We start from the raw sequence: 24,867 nt of genomic DNA, 5'->3' as shown, positions 1-24,867 counted from the left end.
AAGAGACAGACACCAAAAGGTCACCGCTGAAATAATTTTTGCCACTTCCAGCTCGATAAAAAACGCAGGCTAAAAACCTTTGGCTCTTACTGAGGACATCAGGTTTAAACATTTCTGTTTAATTTGTCCTAGATCTATAATCATGTTCCGGGTTTAAAGCACTTTGCTCCTTCTGGTTCGGAAGTGATTTGTCACAGCTAAATTCTTGGACACTTTCTTTTACAAGTAGTACTTAGGGGAGCAAATGAGTCAAGGGGGAGAAAACAACAGCTCTGATGCCTCTTTCGATAAATGACAAGCCCATCCAAATGATTTCATTTGAGAGATGAACAAGAGGGGAGAAAAACAGGGCCAATCAAGAGACAAGTGAGATGAAAAGGAAGATGTGTTTCAGTCAGTCAAGAGATGACTCTTCACTTGATTTTGGCATATCACTACTGGAGATACATCTCTACATGCAATGGGCAATGGGCCCTATCATAATATCTCCTACTGACATACGCAACTCATTCAGTCTTTTTCCTGTTTCTATTTAGGTCAGAGAGTTCAAGACCAAACAAGAGAGTTATCAGCCAGCAACATAATCTCATGACTACAATGCCCAATATCAATATCAATCTATAAAAAATATTTATATCAGTGCCAATGTCAATATCAATACCATTATCCATGTCAATAATACTTTGTGAGCATATCATAGCTGAGGCCAAGGGTAACTGCAATATAGCAATTCAGGTTCATGTGACAGGAGATATTAGGGAGCTTTAGATTTTAGATGCGCGGACGTTCAAAGGAAAAAAAAAAATGTTCTGAGCGTGCGCAGAAGCGCACGTCAAGTTGACGTACGCTTCTGCGCACGCTCAGACCATGTTTTTTTCCCTTTGAACGTCCGCGCGTCTAAAATCTAAAGCTCCCTTCTGTAAAACGAGGAATCTTCACGTGCATTTTAATTTCGCAAATTTCGTGAGAGCCAAGATTCGCGAAATTAAAATGCACACGAAGGCTCTTGTCTACACTATGCATTGAATGCCAAAGGCACTTCGCGAAAATTTCATGCCATGAAATAGGCCGTCGGCTCCAATGCGTGCCGCTAAAATATCATGTTTTACAGTACCTACTATTAAGTTACCTGGTGCTCAATTATCATCACTGATCACTGTCAAACATTAGCTGAAGTTACAAGAGACTCGGTCTGCCAAAATAACCATTCCTTGACACCTCTCAATGGAAAGGCCCATGAAGAATTGCTGAAAATTCACATAAAACACATGCTCACAGAGAATGATCGTAAATTAAAAAGCAAACTGGCTTTGTAACTTGCAGTGTCTGTAATTTGGAGAACAGCACAATTCCAGCAAAACCTTGATGTGAGAATGGTAGTACAGTTGTTGGTAATATGTGGGGAAATTAAGCACCTGTAATCTTTTGCTGAAATTACAGCAATTGTTATCTCTTGGATCTATTTTCTTAGCGTCTGAGCAACCTACATTTTTTTTTTTCAAATCTGCTACCCTCTGACACAAGGATTCATGATATTCTCATAAAATACAGTGTAAAAAGTTTGGCAAAACATGGTCTAGCAATAAATTGACAATTCCAGTCAAAACCTGTCAAATGATAACATTTTGAAACAACAGTCCTCAATCAGAAATTTCTTTAGCCTTCACGAATTCCTCATGGGGTCACCACTGCCCATGTATATAATGCAATTTAAATCCTTTTTGCCAGTAAGTATCTAAGGGCATTAGATGCCAAGATTTGCTAGCTTAGTTTGGCGCTAAGAAAAGGAGCTTCTTCATTTCAAGGTTTGGTTTGCCGGCATGCTGCCAGTAAAGGCCATCAAAAGTGAGCTGGTGGCAGGCAGTGAATTCTTTCTATACCGCAAACAAGTTTAGTGCCTCATATTGAAGCGTATCGAGTAACAACTACTTTTTCATTTCCCTGAGGCCCATGTTGCAGTAGAATTTACTATCAAATGCACCATCAAAATATAGAGTGATATGATTTCCAACAGATAAAATTCTGGTATTTGAGATATGCAGAAATGCAATTCAAGCTCTTTATGCTATATGATATGACATGCTTCTACTAAATGTTATTTCACCCATTCTTTTTCAATCAATCCAAATGGTTAAATGTCTCAATTCATATTTAGATATTCACTTTTTGCCTACTTTCATTCATCCATTCACTGCTACAAGTAAATGTACAATTGTAGTACTGTAGTATACAGATTTCAATGCTCTCTTTGCTTGGACATTTTTTTCATATTAATAGTGCTTTTCAAATGGAGAACACATATTCTTATTGCATGCATAAAAATTATACAATGCTCACACTTTTTTTGAAATCCTAATAAAGACAAGAACAATCCTACATGGGAAAATTACTGCTACATTGATTTCAAAAGAATGCTAAATTTATACTTATTTGTAAGAGTCATAAGAATGGTTATTCCTTGCTTAAGATTTTGTTTCATAAAGTCTATGCTCATGTGATAACACAACAACCCTCAAGCCAAAATGTTATCATGGGTGACATGATACCCAAAATAAAGTCTTTATCCAATTTAGACGGAAACCAGTAGTACCTCTGTAGGAGCCATCAACTGGGGGAAAAGTTCCTTTATAATCAGCCAGGAGACTGAAATTACATGATAACCACTCTACGGACTAATCAATCAAACAAAAAAGCTCCACTTTTCATGCCAAGAAACTTTAACTGCGGGTCAAACAAACATGATGACATGGCAAGGAGCCATTGAGGCTGATAATTAGGAAGTCAAGACTTAATGAGGCTGGCATCTCTTCAAGCTATAAACTTATTCATTTATTGACAGCCTTCTGCATTCCAATCCCACAATATATTCTACCATAATACAGTCAGATAACTGCTTATTCCTTAATCCAAAATAGCTTTAAATCATCCTTTCATCAAATCATAATTTCATCTTTTTTATTTTGTCATCAGTCAATAGTATGTTTTAGTTATCTGCATGTCTGAATGTACCAATAGTAAGTCTTGTTTTTTGAACAAAAATGACTGTATGTTACTTGTTATATGTGAAGTATAGAAAACTGAATAGATTTGAACTTGAATTTGAAAAAAAAAAATTCACTATGCATGCTTACAGAAGCAACTAGAAATGTCGCTACAGCGACTGGTTATACCCCCGCCAAACAACATTTCATAAGCTTTGGTCAAAACAACATTTCATAAGCTTTGGTCAAAAAACTGAGGAAGTAGTTAAATCCGCAAGATCTTTCCTTGATCTTCTGCCATTAATATGCCGTTACCATGGCAACGTACTTTCGGGTACTGTCGAAAAATGCGTCTTGCACATCTACAACCAAAGGCACACATCTGTACCAAGTTTCATGGAAATTGGGCAAAAACTGAGGAAGTAGTTTGCAACACAAAATTTTCCATCATTTTGGCTCATAATATGTGAGCTGTTACCATGGCAACATACTTTTTGTCACTGTCAAGAAATGTGTCATGCTGACCTATATCCTAAGACAAACGTTCAATATGAATTCCATGAGAATTGGAAGAACACTGATGAAGCAGTTTTGCCATGAAGCATTTTGCCCTATATTTTACCAATAACATGCCGTTACCATGGCAACGCACTTTTTGCCACTGCGGAAATATGTGTCTTGCACATTAACATATTCAGATGAACATCTGTACCTTATTTGATAAAAATTGATCAAAAACTGTGGGAGGAGTTCGCGACGCAAGATTTGTACCCATTTTTGCCCATAATATGCCATTACCATGGCAACGTACTTTTGGGTACTGTCAAAAAATATGTCTTGCACATCTACAACCCAAGGCACACATCTGTGCCAAGTTTTATGGGAATCGGTTGAAAACTGAGGAAGTAGTTCGCGACGCAAGATTTGCAACGGACCGACCGCCCGACCGCCTGACCGCCCGACCGACCGCCCGACCGCCCGCCCGACCGACCGCCCGACCGTCCGCTGATTCCTATATACCCCCTTCAAACTTCGTTTGGCGGGGGTATAAAAAGGTTAGACTGCCATACTGATTATGGTGTATTGTTACTTGGGTGACAAGACATCCTTTCTCAATTGGCACATATTAAAAAAACCTACAAACTAAATTTTGAATATAACAATACTGAGGTTCAGAACAGTAAAATTATATGTAATCCAAAATCATTGGCATTTTTACATGGTTTTGACATCAAGCACTACCCAGTAATGTTATTTTGCAATGATATTGCAAAAATGAAACACAGAGATTTTGAAATTTCATGTTTTGAGAAAAAAATGTCTTGTTACCCCGGGACAATCTGAAGGTCACTGTCTTCCGCTCTGTAACCCATTCAATGTGAAACTTTGATGTTCCCAAAGACTTTGTATAGGATTTATCCAGGTTCCTGTAAAGGCAACAGGATACATTAGACCAGGGAACAAAAATAAAGGTTACCCAACCACATGAAGGAAAAAAATATAGGGCCTACAGTTTCGTAAGTGTAAGCATGCCAACAGAAGAGACCGTTGTCCACCTGGCATCTTGATTTAATATTTTCTCAAATGGGATCAAAGATCAATATCGCACTTGCGTGATCACAGAAGTCGCTTGCATCTTGATAGCAGCGACTCCAACTCTCCTGCTTTTGGCAGGAAATCTCCAGCTTTAAGGTCATTTCTCAAAACTCACGTTCTCCCACTTGAGTTTGAATTCTAATATTAAAGCTGTATGTCTCCCACTCGCGACGTATTTTCCCCACTCAAAATTTAGCTTTCTACGACCAAATTTTAGTCATGTTATACATATGTATGTTCAAAAATAAGGCGAAGGTAGCACTAGAGATCTAGAGCAACTACGACCATAGGGCTTTCATCCCCGGTCGCAAGAGACAATGCGTTTCGAGTTTGTGTGTGCGCATGTTCATGCAATCAGTCTCCAGTTTGCTAGGGGAATCAGCCGTTTACGAGAGGCTTGAGGTTGGAATCTCTGTGATATATTCACTCTCAATCTCATCCTTTATGATATGTTGCGAATAACATGGTATGATATGATGACGAATGTTAATTCTGATAGTCACCAAGAGCAAGGAACACAGCATGACCGGTGTACAGTTTGTATACTGTTAGAAAGAGCTGATGATTTTTGTAATGGCTACCTGTTGTTTTCTGAGACGTACTGCCCTGTGGAGTAGTTATAAGCTGGTGTTTCAGGATCTCCTTTCTTCACGATCCTCTCTCCACAGGTTGATTCCAATACAGGATTATGGATACATGCACGCTCATGCAGAAACTGAAAAGAACAAACAGGGTATCATGCCATTACAGTGTAGTACCAAACTTTTCCATGCATGCTTCAACTGCTATCCAACAACAACAGTCCCACACTACTGTAACAGGGTTGGTGAAACACATTTGCAAACAGTGCATATCCCTATGAGATGCATTTTGTTAAAGTGCATGCTTCCTCATTTATATGTCATAATACTCAGCATGTTTACAGTGCATCATATAGCAAACATGAACTTTGGATGTGGCTGTCATATAGTTATATTCATGCTGACATTAAAGAGCTGAATGACACTATGCTACTGCCTAATATGAACAAAGAGAATAAAGAGAGGAGAGTTCGATCATCACAGAGTGAGAGCAGAGCACAATACAGAGAGAGAATACAGACAGGACAATAGAGAGAATGTGAGAAAAGAGAGTCTAATACACAGAAATTTCGAGTAATTTTTTTTTTTTTCAAGAGATAATCTAAGACACGATGAAAGTGTTATCACGTGATCAGTCAAACTTCTCTTCATAATGGAAAGTGTGTCTTGAAGAATGATACAGATTGTGAACAACAGACATGCTTTCAATGCACATTCCCATCCATTCCACAGCTGTAGACTTCAACAAACCTTGTTGACCATTAAAAAAACAAAACAAAACAAAAACAAAAACAGAACAAAAACAGATGATTGCAGTAGTTTACATCATCATAATGCACCTTGCTTGCACTTTTCATTCCAGTCTAATATAAACTCCCCCTTATTAAGGTTGTATGCTTACCCCTGAAAAGGAACTCCACTTATGTAAGTTCGTTCTGTATATCATAACCCCTTCAAACTCTGGTAATTCCACGCCTTCAGAAAGACTACACACCCTATGCGATGTGCACGTAGATCCACAGTATATTCCAAACTTGCGATGTAGCGACCCCATCTCGTTGTTATGTGGGAAACGAAATCTTGCACCTCGCTTTTCTGCACCCACCCAGGCCACATTCAATCACTTTTTACACAACATCATGTGGTGAAAGAAATGACACATCAGTCAGCCAGATACACACCCCTCAAAAGCATCAATCTCCAAGAAGTAATCACAGCTCGCAGGGAATTTCCAGCTGCAGCAGAAGTAAACTTCACATCCAAGGAGAGAGATTTGCCAATCAAAATTCAGCCTCCGAGCTAAATCTTTTTCCCCCCTCAAGCAAGAGGCCATCTTGCAAGGTCAAAATGTATTCACTAGGCTGACATCATTTGGCAAAAGTAGTACATTGAAAAAAAAAACCCAAGCAAACAACAACTTTCAAATACAACACTACATCATTCTGGCCAGACTTCCTATCAATGTATACAGGCCTTCTAATTAACTGCACACTCTAAGACAAAGAATAACCATCCTTCGTCTTAAAGCAGCTCAGTCTTCCAACTGATACAAGGGCTGTCATTCTGCATACATGTAAATATGTTCAACAAGTCATGAATACCAGTTGCTGTATTCTTCTTTATCAAAGCATTGATTATAATAAAAAGTCTTTATAACAGCATGCCCCTTCGCCTTTCCAAATTATGACTGGTCAGATTTTCTGGACTGGCTTCCTGATTCAGATTTCAAACCACGTTCCAGTCATTCTGGCACTTCATGTTGGTAATAACCAGATAAATATATAAATCCATCTCTGCACATGTTACAGAATTGAGACGTTTACACAAATCAGTTTGATATAATAACAAATGATTATCACAACTACAACTGCAAGTCTGATAATAAGCCTTTGAAAGTGGTACATGGACATGGTCGATGACATCTTTACACACTGTCCAAAACTGTATTCAGCACTTGCACACTCGACAGCAAAAGTGTGCAATGGTGATTTCTAAATTAATGTTGACAAATCAAGAGGCAATAACTGTAATTGGGTGATTTATAATAGGGTAAAGAAACACTGTCTTGCAGAAATCACTCTCTTCATCACTTACCAGTTGCAAAGAAAAAGCACTTGGACATAGTAGTCTGCCCTCAGAGTTTGATTGAGGACAGTCTGCAGAACCACTGGTGGAACCTCAGACTCCAGCATACATCCTCAAACTCTTTATCAAGGCATTTATGACCTATTCAAGTTCTGTCAATTATCAGCATGAAGGGTTTTTCAAACTCATATAAAAGAACTTAATAGTAATCATGCTTCTGATGTGCATGTCTCTCTGTGTTTATAGAGTTACCATGTGTTCAAACACAGAAATGGAGTTTCCTTTATACTGTCAGCTAACTGCAAAGATATTCCATGAAATAACTGCATCGCACATATTTTGGCCTGTCATTCATCAATCTATACCTATCGATACGCTTTAATAGACTGTTTCTGTACTGTCTTAAAATTCATGGATGCTTCTCTTCCTACAATCTAGTAACAAAACCACTTTTTTCCACCACTTCCTTCAATAAAGTTTCTTGCACAGGAATTTACTATTAAAGCATTCATTAATTATTGCAAAACACTGTAAGCTTTGTGGCTGTTCAGGTAATCTTTTGTGAACAAAGCATACATAGATATTGAGCAGATTACAGAACAGTCCAGTGTGAGAGCATGCCTACACCACAACAGAAGTGAATAGGAGATCAAATTAAGCTTTAGTCAAATGGCTTCATCTCCTTTATTGCGGTTCACAGGTCACACCATTCAGATTACAAATCGAGTGCCAAAATTCAACTGGAAAACTCCTCGAGAAGAAACAAGCCCAACATGATTTGAGAAACATGATAAAGAAAAACATGATCCAAGTATGACATCACGTTTTACACACACAGAAAAAAATATTTACCTGGCATGAATCACGTTCAGAAATGTGTTTAAAACCGAGTTCCTTGTAAGTGTGAATGACACGGCATCCTATAAAAGTCGGAACCCACAGGGCTGGGTGTCAGGTGATATGGGTGCATCGAACGGGATTCCCCCTCTTATCCACAATGAAGAAAAAAAAAAATCTAACTGCATGAGAGTTAATTATTAACTGGAAATGTATAAAAGCAGTCATTCTGTCAACTGGTAAGCAAACCAAATGTTCCTAGATGTTAAATGTCAAAAGTGGAAGTCTCTTGCATAATTTAATAGCATGTGCACAAACAAAAAATGACCATACTGACCATCACCATGGCACATAAAGAATTAAACTTTTTCTTCTTTATAAGAAGTGAAATTGAGAATTTGATTCATAAGTCTTATTCACTAAAAACTTTGTGACAAGGAATGGTTTATCTAGATGATAAAAATTTGCTCACAATACTTCTCCCAAACTGCTAACATCTACTGCTGAGAGTGTCACAAATGTACACACTAGTACATGTATGATGTACTGTATGCATGGTTGTTTTAATGTGTATCTACACAGGTGGACCAGATTAATGGAGAACATTCTATGTGGTATACATATAGTACATACAGGCTGACCAGATCAGTGGAGAATTTTCTAGGTGGTATACAATGTAGCTATACGGTACATGCATGGAATAGGAAAAACATTATAGCTCACTCAATCTAGAATGATTTCACCCATTTCCAGAATGTTCTGGGAAGTGCTAACATATTTGGCTGAGTGAGGCACTGTCCCTGTAGCCCAATGTGATTGGTAGTTAATTTTGGTAATAATGTTTTGTACATAGTTAGGCAGTGAGTCATCCAGGTTTCCTGGAACTTGGACTGGCTAGTAGGTTGGAGAGAGTTATAGAATGTGCTAGAAGGGGGTGAATGGATAGTATATAAGCCAGAGAAATTCTGCAGTAGGCAGAGTACCCAACACCTCTGCTCTGAGAGTTACGTCACTTATGGCTCTGAAGCGACTTGTTATAGTCAGTCCCGTGTTACCTGCTGACCTGTTATGTTTGTGGAGATAAGGCCTGGGAGACATTTTGCCTGCCATTACAATTTCTAAAGTGACATCTTCCATACGCAGAGCGCGTTTTGAAAAAGCACTCATCTGAGTGCATAGACAGGTATAGGGCTAATGCACGCAAAGTCTAGTTCATGAGCCCAAAGCTGCGCAGTAATATCTCGGGAAGTAAAAGTAACTCATCAAAATGGAAATGTAGGTCGTACACAAGGAGTAGATGCAGAAATTTTACATTTCTGTACACATTTTACATAGGTACCTTTTGAGTTGAAAATTAGCTGTTTTTCACCTTAGGATTCAGTACTCCGCATAAGGACACACATTTTCGCGCGTTATATGAACGGCGCGGTGCGCGCGAACAGGCAGGGAGAGGTCCCATCAGAATGACCTACTTCGAGACGTAAAAGAACCACTATTCCTGTCGCACAACCAAAAAGTAACTCCTTAAAATGAATAATCATATTCTAATGAATATTCATGTGAAATATCTAGCCAATTGGAAAAACTTTCCCATAGGTACCTCTGCAATATTCATATTCCTTAGCTGCTGACGGAATCTGCCTCTGATACACTGTATTTAACGCGTGCCGCACTTTAGGATACCGCATTCTGATTGGCTAATAGGTTTTCGGGCAATCGGTCACCGCGTGATCATTTCATTAATATTCATCACTACTCACGCCACTGGATCGCTGTGATTGGCTTCATGTAAATGAACCTCAGATTCAAAAATAATGATCTCGCTGCATCGCGATCGGATACAGTGTACTTTGTGACCTCCACACTCTGTACTGTTCATGGCCGCCTTACTACATCGACACTCTTTCCTGTCCACTCATTTACACCACACACTGCACTGGCGTGCTCTGCATCTCCTGCCTTCTATAATCCCTTCCATACACCTTTTTTTGGACGTACTACTACTACTACTACTACTACGACTCCTCCTCCTCCTCCTCCTCCTCCTCCTCCTACTACTACTACTACTACTACTACTCGTACTACTACTCGTACTAGTAGAGTATGACAAAATCAAAATACGGTATATATGCCCATTGAATATTAAATACAGCTCGCACAGCTAGAAAAGTATTACATCAGTAATATAAAAAAAAATATCAATTTGATCATTACAGAATTGACACTTAATCATTCGGATTAGATTTTTGTGTACGGCTATGAATAAACTTCGAACTATTAATCACTTTTCAATGTCGTTGTGTGGCTGAATTGCATAATGTACTTGTATGTCACTGCGCTCTGCACTGTCGTAATTACTTTTTGATTCCGTTGAGTTCGATCCCCCGCCACCCCCCCCCCCCCCACACACACACTCTCTCTCTTACACACACACACACACACGCACACACACACACACACACACACACACACACACACACAGGCACACCTCTACCCAGCAAAATCGACACAAGCACATGCTGTATACACATGTCATACACTGACAAAACCTTTTGGACATAAACACAAAACAGTGTATATATGACGGTAGACCAACAGCCATTTGCTTTTATTCAGTCTTTTTTTTTTTTTAGTCATCTGCAAAATTACAATACGTGCAAATTCTCTAACAAGATACAGAACTGGTACAAATGCTCTAACAAGAGACAGAATTGGTACAAATCATCTATTGTCTTTATCAATTAAATATTTAGTCCTACAAGGTAGTAGATATCTGCAAAACTATGTGACGGTTTAGAAAAGAATCCAGCGCGTGTGAAATTGAATAACAAGTCATTGTGTCAACAATGTACGGATTAATTTCATGGCAGGATTGTACCTTTGCGCGTAAAACTTGTAACAAAAAAACAGGGGTATATTTTTGCTTATACGAATATAGTGTAATGTATGTACATAATACACTGAAGTTTGGAAAAGCGCTGAACTAGGGGAGCTGTGTGTATAATTGCATTGGCTTGAATGGTTTAGCTAATGAGACGTACAGGATGTTTCACCATAAGGCTCATCAGTGACTGACCATTTGTTTGTTTTGTTTTGCTTCTTTCATTTATGAGGGAAGAAGACGGCACGAAGGGTTGTATCGTCTTCTCTTTTGAATGCAAAAATACTGGTCAGTGCTGATGAGCTTTCGGGTGAAGCAGGCTGCATGACTCATAAGCTAAACTATTCCAGCCAATACAATTATATTTTTGATGACTTTATCTTTAGGATATTTCGATTATGAGAGAGTCAATTTATACATTTCACGGAGGTTTGGAAAGATTTAAAATGAATTACATTATAATTCACCACATTCCCTAAAAAAAAAAAAAATAACCTTATATAAATTTCATAATCTGCAACGATAACAAGGAACATCATGAAAATTTCAGTTGCTAATATAGTACAATGTATTACCTGTTTGTATCATCATTGTATCAGAGTGCATGTATTCAGAACTACCATTTAGGAATCCATATCCAAAACTCATTTCTATTTCAGAACAACTGGGCCATGTGTTCATTGCTTCTAAGTCGTTTAACTGATATACATGGATATGATTATGAACACTTTTTTAAGTGTGCACGACACAGCACTTTAGCATGTACTGTGAAGGAATACAATAGGTCCTAACAATGATACTGCACTATCATTTGCAAAAATTCAGAACACCTTATAAAAAGTAGAATTTGACCCACAGCTGTACTCTATAAACGTGAGATATGTTTGAAAAAAATCAAATATAAACATTTTAAAAATTATTTCAAAATAAAGTTGAAGAAATACTAGTAGTTTGCATAGTTGCAAGCCGTTGTCATTATAATGATTATTGCGTAAAGACTTACGGCTCAATGAAGTGCACATAATGTTCAAGACATACCAGTAATTGAGACCTGCGATCATAGAAGCTAATGCATATTACATCAACGATTCTTTTACGGGCTTTTTAGATGGCATTGTATTCTTTAAATCATATACAATTGGTAGCATTTTGATTGATCCACGGACGGACGGACAACCCGAAAACTTCTCGGACCTCTTCTGGCGGAAGCATAAAAAGTTTGCCATGTACATCCATCATAGTAACATTATTAAACATGAAACGGTGACATTTGAAAATAGAACTTTATACCCTTATATTCTCAGGAAAGATACACAATTTTGCAATGTTCTTCAAAGGGTAATTTTTAAGTTTCAAAATGTTGACTTCCATCAGAACAGTACTGCTCTACTTTGGCAATTGGAAGCAAATGACATACCATCCAATCTGAGTTAGTGATATTTTCATACTCTATCTAGTGCGCTCTTAGTAGTCAATTCTTGTGCATGGACACTCATCCTACCAAGTGATGTGCTGGGCAAGACATCATGACATTACATTGGCGTCAATAAAGAATGACAGAAACATTTATCTTTTTTTTTACAATAACTGTCAGTTTTGTCAATTGCTTCCTTTACCCAAAGTAGGGCAGAGTACCCCAAAGTTTAAACACCTGCGTTTTTCTCCTTTTTTTTTTTTTTTTGGACATGCATACTATCTTGAACATCAACAACATCTCTGTACTATTATACAAAACGATGAACATAAAGATCCATATTAATTTTTCATTGCTTCTGTATGGTCTGGGTGACTGGATGTGCATGAACCATTTATGATTCATTGTGACATAATTCTACATTTGACAAGTAGCACTATTATGGCCAGCATATTTGCCACACTTTCCACACTTGTAGGATTTTCGTGGAAGTTTTATGCCTTTGTGTGCACGGTAGAGGCGTCTATTGCTCCTTCGCATGATCTGGACTAGTGACTCAACTCCTCTTCGATGATTAGTACCTCTAAAGTACTCCGTTGTTGTCATGTCATTTAATTTTTCTAGTCCCTGAGCATTGAATATGTGGATAGAACCTAGCCTTTCTATGATATCAGCGGCATGTACTACAAAGAGATGCATGTAGGGGGTTGCTATCTTCGAAGTGCAAGCATCTACCAGGTTGTCATACCACTCAACCAAGTCATTTCTCAACTTTGTCAATTTGGCAGGCCTGTCAGGAGACATGGCCTCAGCCTTCTTGAATGATCGAACATCGTCATACAGAACCCTAAACCTGCGCCATGCATTTACCACTACATGTCCGTGTGCATGAGAGTCAACAAGCTTTTCTATGTCATCCAAGACTTTCTCAACTTTTTGTTTTTCTGGTCCTCTCAGATCCCGGCATTTGACCATTTTGGCATCTTTGTCATAAGCCAGAGGAGCACCACGCACACCTGCTTTCTTCAAGATGTCTTCCATCTTAGCGCATCTTTTCATTTTTTCAGGAGCATAACACCTACTCACTGATCCAATTTCTTGCAAGTCAAGCTCGTTGATCATCTGAATAATCTTCTTCAGTAACCTGTCTGTGATTCTAAGATACATGTGCAACGTATCAAAAACTACGTTCTCCGTTCCGATCGACTTGAATATAGGATCTCGTACACAGGAATATCCCTTTTCACCGATTCTCCTGGGCTGTTTTGGAGCTGTAACATGCAAATGTTGACTATCAATCAGGCAGTAGATACACGGATATTTGGAATTGGCCGCTCCCATTCCACAGATGGTTAGAAGAAACTTGTAATCTCCTGATAAATGATATCGAATAGTGTACTCCAACTCGTCAATGACAACACTTGTGAAGGAAGCTACATCCTGCACTATATCCACCAAGTGTTCTTTCAACTGACTGTATTTCTCTTCATCGCAAAGTATCGCTATGGGATGATGTACACTTGCGGAAGTTGCATTGGCTTCATCGTTTAGAATTGTACATGTGACATTCACGTAATGCCAATGGCCTACCACTGTGCCATCTCCAGTTATCTTCACATATACGTTCTGCTTACCTTTTCCAAGTATGCCCTTGTCTACAAGACATTCAATTTCTTTTTTCAAAAGTACCTTTATATCTCTTTGAACTCCTGGGTTAGACGACTTGGTTTTGGACAAAGGGATATCCATTTCGCATTCAGTGATTGTCATGTGGCTTTTTACTTTTTTGAGATTCGGGATATTGCTGATACACGCAAGTGCATTCCAAGACTCATCTGAGATGCCATGAGCATCCTTTACTAGCACGGCGAGATTTACCCTTTGTAAAATGTCCTCTTCATTACATCCTGTCATGCTACACAACTCTTCTGTATCTTCAATCAGAGAAATATCCTTCAGTTCTCCACTGTTTGTGTCTGTTACAGTGATATGTATGACACGAACTCCCCACGAATCAAGAAATTGCAACCTGGCCCGACACTCTTCTTTGAGATGCATTGAGAGTCTCCTGGCATGTCTCCTTGAGTAATGTTCTTTTCTCATCCATGCTGATCGCTTGCCTGATTGTCTATTTCTCAGTAACATAGAGAGATGCAGAGCACGTTTCTTGTACTTTTTCCTGATCAATTCAAGGCGTTCATTCTCTTTCAAAGCTTTTTCAAGCTTCTGTTTTATGTCTGTCAACTTCTCATTTTTTCTTTTCAGTTTCTTTATGGTATCAAGCAGACTTTTTTGCGGACATTCTGACTGCAAAATTTTAAGCTGCCATGTCTTTGTCTTTTTAAGCCACTTACTGAACAGAGCTCGCTGCTTCCCTCCACGTCGTGACTGCTTTATTCGAGAAAAAAGTCCTTTAGGTCTGATTAGATACGATTTTATTGCATTCAGTAGACGAGGAGTTGAAGAAATATTCATAGAATAATGTTGACATATAGAAGAAAACACAATGTTTGAAACCTGTTGTGGACCCTTATGCATATGTAACTTTGTAACTTCAGTAACAAAAGCCAAATCTACATTTAAAAAAAAGTATGCCATAGTTCATGAATGAATCAAACTGCATAAAAAATATGGAAATGACGTGTGAGTGTAAAATGTCTAAATAACTTTGAAACTAAGAAACTGTAAAACTCTTAAACAACCCTGAAACAAAACGTTGTTGTGTCTTGACTTCATTTCTGTTGTTTCCACTCTTCTCGAGTTCCATACGACCTTATGAACCTCAACATCAGATAGTGCCCTCTCTCCAGGTGATGTTCTTGCAGGGTACCACTACGTTCCACAAATTCGGTAATTGGTCTCATTTTCCTGAGCTTTAGGTAAAGGCCCTTTTCTTTCACGTATGCGAAATCCCCTGCCATATTGGTTATTCTTACGTTCCAGTCGGGTCCGAGGATGGCATTCAGCTCATTCATTAGGTTACGGTCTTGAGTATTTTTACAAAGTGTAAATACTTCCTCGAACACCAGTGGATCTACAGGGACACGTGCCACGCACTCCGGATTCTGGTTTATGCTGATTGTAAGTTTTTCCTTTATGGCAAGCCTGAGCGCAGTCTTGACATCACTTGCTGTTCCGCAGCTGCCTGAAAAATCTTCTTTGGTGATGAGATCCGCCTGAAATTAAAAGTCAAGTTCATACAATCTCTCTGTAAATCAAAGATGATAATACTAAGCACCCATCATTTATTAGAGAAGTGGTAAGTATACACACGAAGGATAAGTAGGTAGAAAGTAATCATGTACAATGTATAACTGAATTATAACAATGGCTTTATCCCTTCGGCAGTTTAATGTTAAACATGGGTTACATGATTAGGAATATACGTTTTCCTGTTCAATTTCGTATTAGTGCATGGAAGAGTATAGAGAGTCATTCAATTTCGATATAGGGCAAAAAAAAAAATTCATAATGGGCATTCAGTTTCACATTAGAGCAATCTACAGAGTAAAAACATTATTTAGATTCCATATACCATAGGGCATTCAAGTAAGCACGAAAAGACACGTGACTGAAGATTCCTGATAGATTATTTGAATTTATATGTTACACAATTAAGAACAAGCATCTCTACCAATTATACATGTTGATTCCTGGTGACGTGCAATACCGCATACATCTCATTTTATTGCGTTACTTGTTCATCTTCACATTGTATACAATGTATGACAAATTTTCTAACATTTTTGTCAATCATATCATTTCCTCAAATCTAAGCTTCACCCTAAAAACAAAAATATAACAACCCTCCAGATCACACTCTATAAGGTGACATCATTTGTCAAACGCAAGTCAGCTAAACTAAATTCTACAATTGACAGTGGAATTTAACTTCCCAAGAGCTTTTGGAGCATAATAGGACTTTTTTAGGGACTTTGTACAACACATTCACAGTGCCTTCATTTTCCAAGAGATGGACAGCATTTCTGACATAGGAATTCTCTTCTATGCTGGTATTGTATATAATTATGAAGAAGTGATCAGCTCTGGGAAGACAACATTGCAGTATCTATTGTACGTTCCTGTTAGTTGAACTGATTTGTGTTTGGCAAGTGATGTCCTCTCCAGACTGTGCTCTGGAGTATTTTTTATCTTTATTTGAGCTTAGGTTTGAGAAAATGACAAAAATGTTTGAAAATCTATTCAAGTACATGTGAAGATGAATAAGTAGCACAATAAAATGAGATGAATGCAGCATCCATGCACATCAGCAGGAGTCAACAGGCATTTGGCTTTCCATTGACCATAGTTTAAATTTTGGAAAATACATCTTACCTTTTCCAGCCACTGATCCCACTGATCCCCCCATCCGGTATAGTGAACTAAAACCCTGTGAGTGTGATCATCTTCCTCCAGAATCTTTCATGTAAAAATAAACAGAGCATCAATAATTAATTGTAAGAACTAGAGTTTCTATGATAAGTTATCAAATGAAATGATGAAAACGATTTTCTAGAATGAGATGAACAATCTAGACAATATACTTAATAAGCTATCACCTTGTGCTATAAGTATAATACTCACGGAAATAAGAAAAAAGCTACCCACGCACTACTGTCTCTAAACTGTTCGATATTATTTTTTTACTGGGACTTTTATTAAATACTGCTGTGCTTCAGTGCTTTAATATGGTTGACAGTTATTAAACACTAACATCAGATTTACAGTCGATGAAAATGAAAATGAAATGATGAAAAAAAAATTCATCCAATTTTTTCCATTTTTTCCCCCGGGTCTGGGGGAGGGGGGGGGGGGGGGGGGAGACAGGAAGTAATCATGGTGTTACGATTACGTGGTCGAGGACGTGATGCGTTTCATGAAACGGTAAACTTTTTGTCAGTGATATACACTGACAACTGTTGAAAGCTACTGAAATCCTTGCGTCTGATTGGCTGATAGCAAATTTGTCGGTGAAAACCTCCGACGAACTTGTTGATGAAACGCCCCCCAGATGGGCGCTCATATCACCCGCCTTCCTGACAACATGGTCCATGTTGGGGGACCTAATTTACACCCTAAGCCTGAGGCCTGCTCCCGAGACTGTAACTTGGCTAGAACAATTGAGGGACGTTATTTAACTGCCGCTGAATACGCAAGAAAAAGGCTCATTCGTGTTAATTACCGCTCACTGACCCTGGTGGACCGGGTTACGGTTGGTGCTGTTACTACTAACGTTACTAGTTACTATAGCTAGTACACTACAGACTAGAGTGTATACCTTACAGTAGATCTACACTGTTAGTGTTACTGACTGTTTTTACTAGTGACTGTTTGATGAATGCATAAATAGTTTTGACTTTTACTAGTTTAATCCCCTCTATAAATTACACTAGTTTGATTCGTTATATTCTACATCGGCGCTAACAGTTACATGAGACAATACTTAAACATGCTTCAAAATATTAGAATGATGTTTAGTAGAGTTTAACGTTAGGCCTACCTCGACATCAAATGCTGACTTTTTGTTCCACTGGCACTGCAGTTGTTTTCTCCTGGGTCTCCGCGGTAGGCCTAATTCTGGAAGTTCTTGAAGTTTTTTGAAATGTCCGATGCAATATGAAGCACATCTTCTCTTTGGTCTTTGGGTTGGGTGTTCATTCATTGGTTCCAGAATGAAGTAGTCTCGTACTTGTAGAATAGAGGTCTAGGGCCCTACTCGATGAAGTCCAAATATGAAATAAGTTCTAACACTTTCTTGTGTTGCATGCATACGTATACAACTACATCTAGTCACATTAGCTATATTACTAGTATAGCTAGCTAGCTATCCCCTCAGCAGTGCAGTGCATGCATAGTACAGCTAGCTGCGCGCATCGCATGCTGGTATTTCGCGGAGCGCGACCACGCTAGCCAGCCGTCCAGCGCTAGCTCGTGATTGGCTAATATCTTTGACCTGTGTTTGTATGCAAATGAGGTCAACGCGTGATCAATTAATGAATATTCATTATACACTACCAGCAACGGGTTTCAATTGGTTGTATGTTAATGAAAATATGACATCATACCTCATTAAGAGTTTGTCCGCCGACGTGTGTAGACTTTTTGTAATGCAGAGAATTATTGCCTACATTGGAGATAGACTCCATATTTTAATGTCAATGGACATTGCTACGGAAAAGCTGTGACGGGCTGGATTCCTAGCTGGACAATATAAAGTGAATCATCATTCAACGCATCAACTGGACGTGGTCGTCACAACATTTGGACTCTGCACGTTTCGCCGTGGACGTATATCGTGGATTTTACCCCGGATCTACACCGTGGACTATTGTAACCTGTGCCTCTGGATTTACGTCGCAGGAATCATTCATAGGTGCATCGCGGATCATTCATTTGTGCATCGAACATCATATCTGGACACTACCAGGGAACTGTAGCGACTTTGTGATAGTTTGGATGCATGTAAGTGATCCCATTACCGATTTGTAATTGTTTCTATTGATCATTGTTGTACTGATATGACGCCGATTACCAGTCTGTACCCACAATATTACTGTTAATAAACCGCCTGAACATCAGTTGATTGTTTCTTTTGTGCGATCATTCTCAGAGTGATTTTGGTCGTAACAAAATTGGGGGCTTGTCCGGGAAGTGAATTAAAGCCAAAACTTAGAATTTGGAACGTTCCGGAATCCAGAATATTGGTACAGACATAATACCAGTTGAATTGATTGTTCAATTGTATATTGTGTGTAATACAGTGTGACAATGTCAATCAGTACAATGGATGTTCAGGCATTTGTTCAGAGGACAGATTTGTCCCTCAAAGATTTGCAAAGGTTACGCAAATGTGATTTGACTGCTATTGCACAGCATTTGAATGTTGATGTTCCACAAGGTGTAAGAAAGTCAGAAATTCTTGACTTAGTAGCTGGTCACATGGAGCTCAAAGAAGAAATTCATACTCCTGATCAAGCTCAAATTTCAGATCAGACACGGCTTGAGCTTGCTAAATTGCAAATGAAGGAGAAAGAAATGGAAATGGAGAAAGAGAAGATGAGATTGGAAAGAGAGAGGGAGAAAGAACAAAAAGAACTGGAAATGAAGAAACTTGAAATGGAACAGAAGAAATTTGAAGTGGAGCAGCAACTGAAATTGCGTGAGATGGAATTGACTCATGCACAGACTGTTGGAAATCATGAAAGGGCTCCCTCTGAATTTGATTTGGCCAAGAACATTCGATTGGTGCCAAAGTTTGAGGAAAACAGAGTTGATGCATATTTTGTGTCATTTGAGAAGGTGGCTAACAGCTTGAACTGGCCACAGGAATTTTGGCCCTTGCTCCTTCAAAGTGTGTTTGTTGGCAAAGCAGCTGATGTGTACTCATCTCTCTCTGAAGAGCAATCACGTGACTATGCTACAGTCAAGAAAGCAGTGTTGAATGCTTATGAGTTGGTGCCAGAGGCGTACAGACACAAGTTCAGAAATTCGTACCGCAGACCAGGCCAGACACATGTTGAGTTTGCTCGTGAAAAAGAAATGATGTTTGATAGGTGGTACAGGTCCCTGAAAGTGGATCAGGACTTTGATAACCTACGTGAGGTTGTTCTCTTGGAAGAATTCAAAAAGAGTGTTGCTTTCAGTGTGAGGTCGCATTTGGATGATCACAAAGTGACAAGTTTGCATAAAGCAGCCTTGATGGCTGATGAGTATGAGCTGACCCACAGAAATGACAACAGACCACCTTTCAGGAATTTCTCTGGAAATAAGAGAGACAAAAATCAGTCGAGCAATCCAAAGAATGCTGGTCCTGAAAAAGGCACGAGTTCTGAAACTTCATCGGCACCAAAGCCTCAATCTGACAAAGGGTCCAGTACAAGTGCAAATGTCATCAAATGTTTTCACTGTAACAAGACAGGGCATGTAAAGTCACAGTGTTGGAAGTTGCAAAACAAAACAAAGAAGGACATGGGATTTGTCATGTCAAAAAGTGTCCTACCCGAAAACAGTGTCCCGTTAAGTGAAACACAGGTCATTGAAAGTCAGTCTCCCAAATTCAAAGATAGGATGAAGCAGGTGGATGAGAGCTATCGTAGCTTTTTGTTTGATGGTGAGGTGACCCCATGTACTTCTGGTGAGGCAGGCAAGCCAGTGGTTATCCTGAGGGATACGGGGGCCTCTCAGTCGCTGATGGTGGATGGTGGTATGACTTTTCCACCAGATAGTGCAGTGAATGCAAAAGTCTTGATTCAGACTGTTGATGGCAGTTATATGTCAGTGCCACTGTATAGAGTGGATTTGAAGTGTGACCTAGTTTCTGGTCCTGTTACTGTTGGAGTTGTTCCTGAGTTGCCCATGGCAGGCATTGACTTCTTGTTGGGGAATGACTTGGCTGGGGACAAGGTGGTTGCGTCTCCAGTTGTTTCGGATAAACCAGTGGTGGTTGCTGAAACTGAGCAGTTGCAGGAGGAGTTTCCTGGGATTTTCCCAGATTGTGTTGTGACTAGGTCTCAGGCTCGTAGAGCTGTTCAAGATGATGCGGATTCTGTTGATGTGGAGGAGAATTCCGGTGTTTGGTTGGCAGAAACCTTTTTCAAGGATTTGAATGATGGGGTTGCTGTATTAGGCTCCGAGGCTAACAGCAATGGGCTGTTTAGCAAGTCTTCCTTGGTTGAAGCACAGCAGGCAGACTCTGAGTTGAAAGGCTTGTCTCAGACAGCGTGTTCTGAGGCTGAGGCTGAAAAGGTCCCTGAGTGCTATTATGTCAAAGATGGCATTTTGATGAGGAAGTGGAGACCTCCCCATAGGCCAGCTGATGAGGATTGGACGGTGGTCCGTCAAGTTGTTGTCCCTCCTAGTTACCGCGGTGAGATCTTGAGGATTGCTCACGAGTTACCTGTTGGCGGCCATTTAGGCGTCAGAAAGACAAAGGATCGGATCATGAGGCATTTTTATTGGCCAGGGTTGAATGTGGATGTGGCTGAGTTTTGCAAGACTTGTCACACATGTCAGGTGGCTGGTAAACCACAGCATTCAGTGAAGCCGGCGCCATTGATTCCGATACCTGCGTTTGAAGAACCATTCAGTCGGGTTTTAGTTGACTGTGTTGGACCTTTGCCTAGGACTAGGTCGGGTCACAAGTACCTCTTGACAATCATGGATATGTCTACACGGTTTCCAGAGGCTATCCCATTGCGAAATATCACTGCTAAGACTGTGGTAGATGCTCTAGTACAGTTTTTCACTAGGTATGGGTTGCCCAAGGAAGTGCAGTCTGACCAAGGGTCAAATTTCATGTCAGGCATATTTCAAGAGGTGATGTATCGTTTGGGTGTGAAGCAGCTGAAGTCGTCAGCTTATCATCCCCAATCCCAAGGTGCGTTGGAGCGCTACCACCAGACCCTAAAGACAATGATTAGGGCATTTTGTGAGGAGTATCCCGAGGATTGGGATAAGGGCATCCCTTTCCTGCTGTTTGCAACGAGGGACTCCCCAAATGAGTCGACGGGTTTCAGCCCATTTGAGTTGGTGTACGGTCATGAAGTTAGGGGCCCACTGAAGCTCATCAAAGAGAAATTCATGACTGAGGATGATGAGGTCCACCTACTTGACTACGTGTCAAAGTTTCGTGAAAGGCTTTCAAAGGCTTGTGAGGTAGCTAGGGAACACTTGAAAGTGTCACAAGACTCTATGAAGAGAAAGGCAGACAAAAATGCCAAAGCCCGAACTTTCAACCCAGGTGACCAAGTTCTTGTACTGCTGCCCATACAAGGTGAACCACTGAAAGCCAAGTTCAGTGGCCCATACAGTGTCAAAAAGAAACTCAATGATGTGAACTATGTGATCAGTACTCCAGACAGACGAAAAGATCAGAGGGTGTGTCACGTAAACATGCTGAAAGAGTACTATGAGAGAAAGGCTAGTCAGCCGGTAGGCGTAGCTCAGGTGGTAGAAGAAGAAGTAGATGAAGAGGGAGAAGCTCAAGATGAGAATGGAAGTGAGCCCTCTAGTGCCAGGTTGTCTAACTCAGAGATGTTAGGGAAAGTAGATGAGGCACTGAACTACCTACCTGAAAATCAGAGGAAAGATGTGACTAGTCTGTTACACGAGTACGAAGAACTGTGTAAAGACAAACCAGGTTGCACCCCTCTGGCTGTACATGATGTTGATGTAGGAGATGCTGACCCTATCAAGCAAAACCCTTACAGACTAAACCCAAGCAAACTGCAAAAAGTAAGGGAAGAGGTTCAATACATGCTAGACAATGACATAATAGAACCTAGTAAAAGCAGTTGGAGCTCCCCAATCGTCATGGTGCCCAAACCGGATGGGTCTCAAAGATTCTGTATTGATTACCGCAAGGTAAACGCCGTGACGAAAACAGACTCTTTCCCCATTCCCAGACTAGAAGACTGCATTGACAGGGTCGGAAATTCTGCATATGTCAGTAAGATAGACCTTCTAAAGGGATACTGGCAAGTGCCCTTGACCGACAAAGCCAGAGAGATTTCTGCTTTTGCTACACCAGATGGCTTGTTCCAATGCAAAGTAATGCCATTCGGCATGAAAAATGCTCCAGCCACCTTCCAACGGCTGACGAACCAAATCATTGCCGGACTTGACAATTGTGTAGTATACATTGATGACATCCTAGTGTACAGTGACACGTGGGAGGAGCACATTACACACTTGCGGCAACTTTTTGATCGACTCAGGGAGGCTGGATTGGTGATTAATCTGGCAAAGAGTGAATTTGCAAAGGCCAAAGTGGTGTATCTCGGGCATGTAGTCGGTCAGGGACAAGTATTGCCAAGAGAAGCCAAGGTAGAGGCTATACTAGGCTTTCCCATCCCCCAATCCAAGAAGGAGTTGCTCAGATTTCTGGGCATGGCTGGTTTCTACAGGAAATTTGTACCGAATTTCAGCACTGTAGTCACCCCCCTAACAAACCTGCTGAAGGGCAAGGCAAAGTACACCTGGACTGATGAGTGTCAAAGAGCCTTCGAGAAACTAAAGGCAGTCCTTGCTAATGAGCCTGTTTTGGCAGCTCCTGACTTCGCAAAGCCATTCAAGGTGGCAATAGATGCTAGCGATGTAGGAGTGGGAGCGGTTTTGCTCCAAGAAGATGAAGAAGGCACTGAACGACCAGTTAGCTACTTCTCCAAAAAATTGAACACATACCAGAAGAAGTACTCCACAATTGAGAAGGAGGCTCTCAGTCTCATCCTTGCCCTCCAGCAATACGAAGTGTACTTGACAAATAGCAAAGGGGAGATCACGGTCTATACTGACCACAACCCCTTGGTCTTTTTAGACCGGTTCAAAATGAAGAACAACAGGTTGTTCAGATGGAGCATGATGACGCAGCCATATGCACTCAAAATCAAACATGTGGCAGGCAAAAACAATGTAATTGCCGACGCTCTGTCAAGAGTGTAACATGAAGAGAGTATCAAAGGTGAAAAGTTTTCACCGCATATTATTTCCAGTGTATGTGTTTAGCATATTCATTAATGTGTGCAAAACAGTTTGATATGATTATATAAGCTCCGAGAATCCAAGCAATATCATTGCAAATAGTATCCATGAAAAGAGAACATGGAATTAATACAGCTATCCAAAAGGCATGTGATAGTATGTGATTATTGTTGCTTGACTTGGACTTTACCTCACATTCATTGTAAATAACAATGAGAAATTGTGAAGGTAAAAGAAACCCTTGCTACAGCAAGGCTTTCTTTTTCCCATGGGGGATGGTGTCACAAATGTACACACTAGTACATGTATGATGTACTGTATGCATGGTTGTTTTAATGTGTATCTACACAGGTGGACCAGATTAATGGAGAACATTCTATGTGGTATACATATAGTACATACAGGCTGACCAGATCAGTGGAGAATTTTCTAGGTGGTATACAATGTAGCTATACGGTACATGCATGGAATAGGAAAAACATTATAGCTCACTCAATCTAGAATGATTTCACCCATTTCCAGAATGTTCTGGGAAGTGCTAACATATTTGGCTGAGTGAGGCACTGTCCCTGTAGCCCAATGTGATTGGTAGTTAATTTTGGTAATAATGTTTTGTACATAGTTAGGCAGTGAGTCATCCAGGTTTCCTGGAACTTGGACTGGCTAGTAGGTTGGAGAGAGTTATAGAATGTGCTAGAAGGGGGTGAATGGATAGTATATAAGCCAGAGAAATTCTGCAGTAGGCAGAGTACCCAACACCTCTGCTCTGAGAGTTACGTCACTTATGGCTCTGAAGCGACTTGTTATAGTCAGTCCCGTGTTACCTGCTGACCTGTTATGTTTGTGGAGATAAGGCCTGGGAGACATTTTGCCTGCAGAGAATTATTGCCTACATTGGAGATAGACTCCATATTTTAATGTCAATGGACATTGCTACGGAAAAGCTGTGACGGGCTGGATTCCTAGCTGGACAATATAAAGTGAATCATCATTCAACGCATCAACTGGACGTGG

At 39.9% G+C, this 24,867-nt stretch overlaps 1 protein-coding gene across 1 annotated transcript in view; it reads right to left on the bottom strand.

Moving 5' to 3' along the window:
- LOC139741483 (uncharacterized) overlaps window positions 1-24,867 on the bottom strand; it is a 149,279-nt gene that overhangs the window by 100,057 nt on the left and 24,355 nt on the right. The window contains exon 2 of the mRNA XM_071652068.1: window positions 5,159-5,292. The gene's annotated coding sequence lies outside the window, so the exon portion shown is untranslated. The remainder of the gene's footprint in view (window positions 1-5,158; window positions 5,293-24,867) is intronic.

The sequence above is a fragment of the Diadema antillarum genome, unplaced genomic scaffold, assembly GCF_040938485.1.
Source record: "Diadema antillarum isolate AM-2024a unplaced genomic scaffold, OU_Dant_1.0 seq00000931_RagTag, whole genome shotgun sequence".
Classification (NCBI taxonomy): domain Eukaryota; kingdom Metazoa; phylum Echinodermata; class Echinoidea; order Diadematoida; family Diadematidae; genus Diadema; species Diadema antillarum.
Note: the sequence above shows the minus strand (reverse complement) of the source record. Positions and strands in the feature narration are given on the sequence as shown.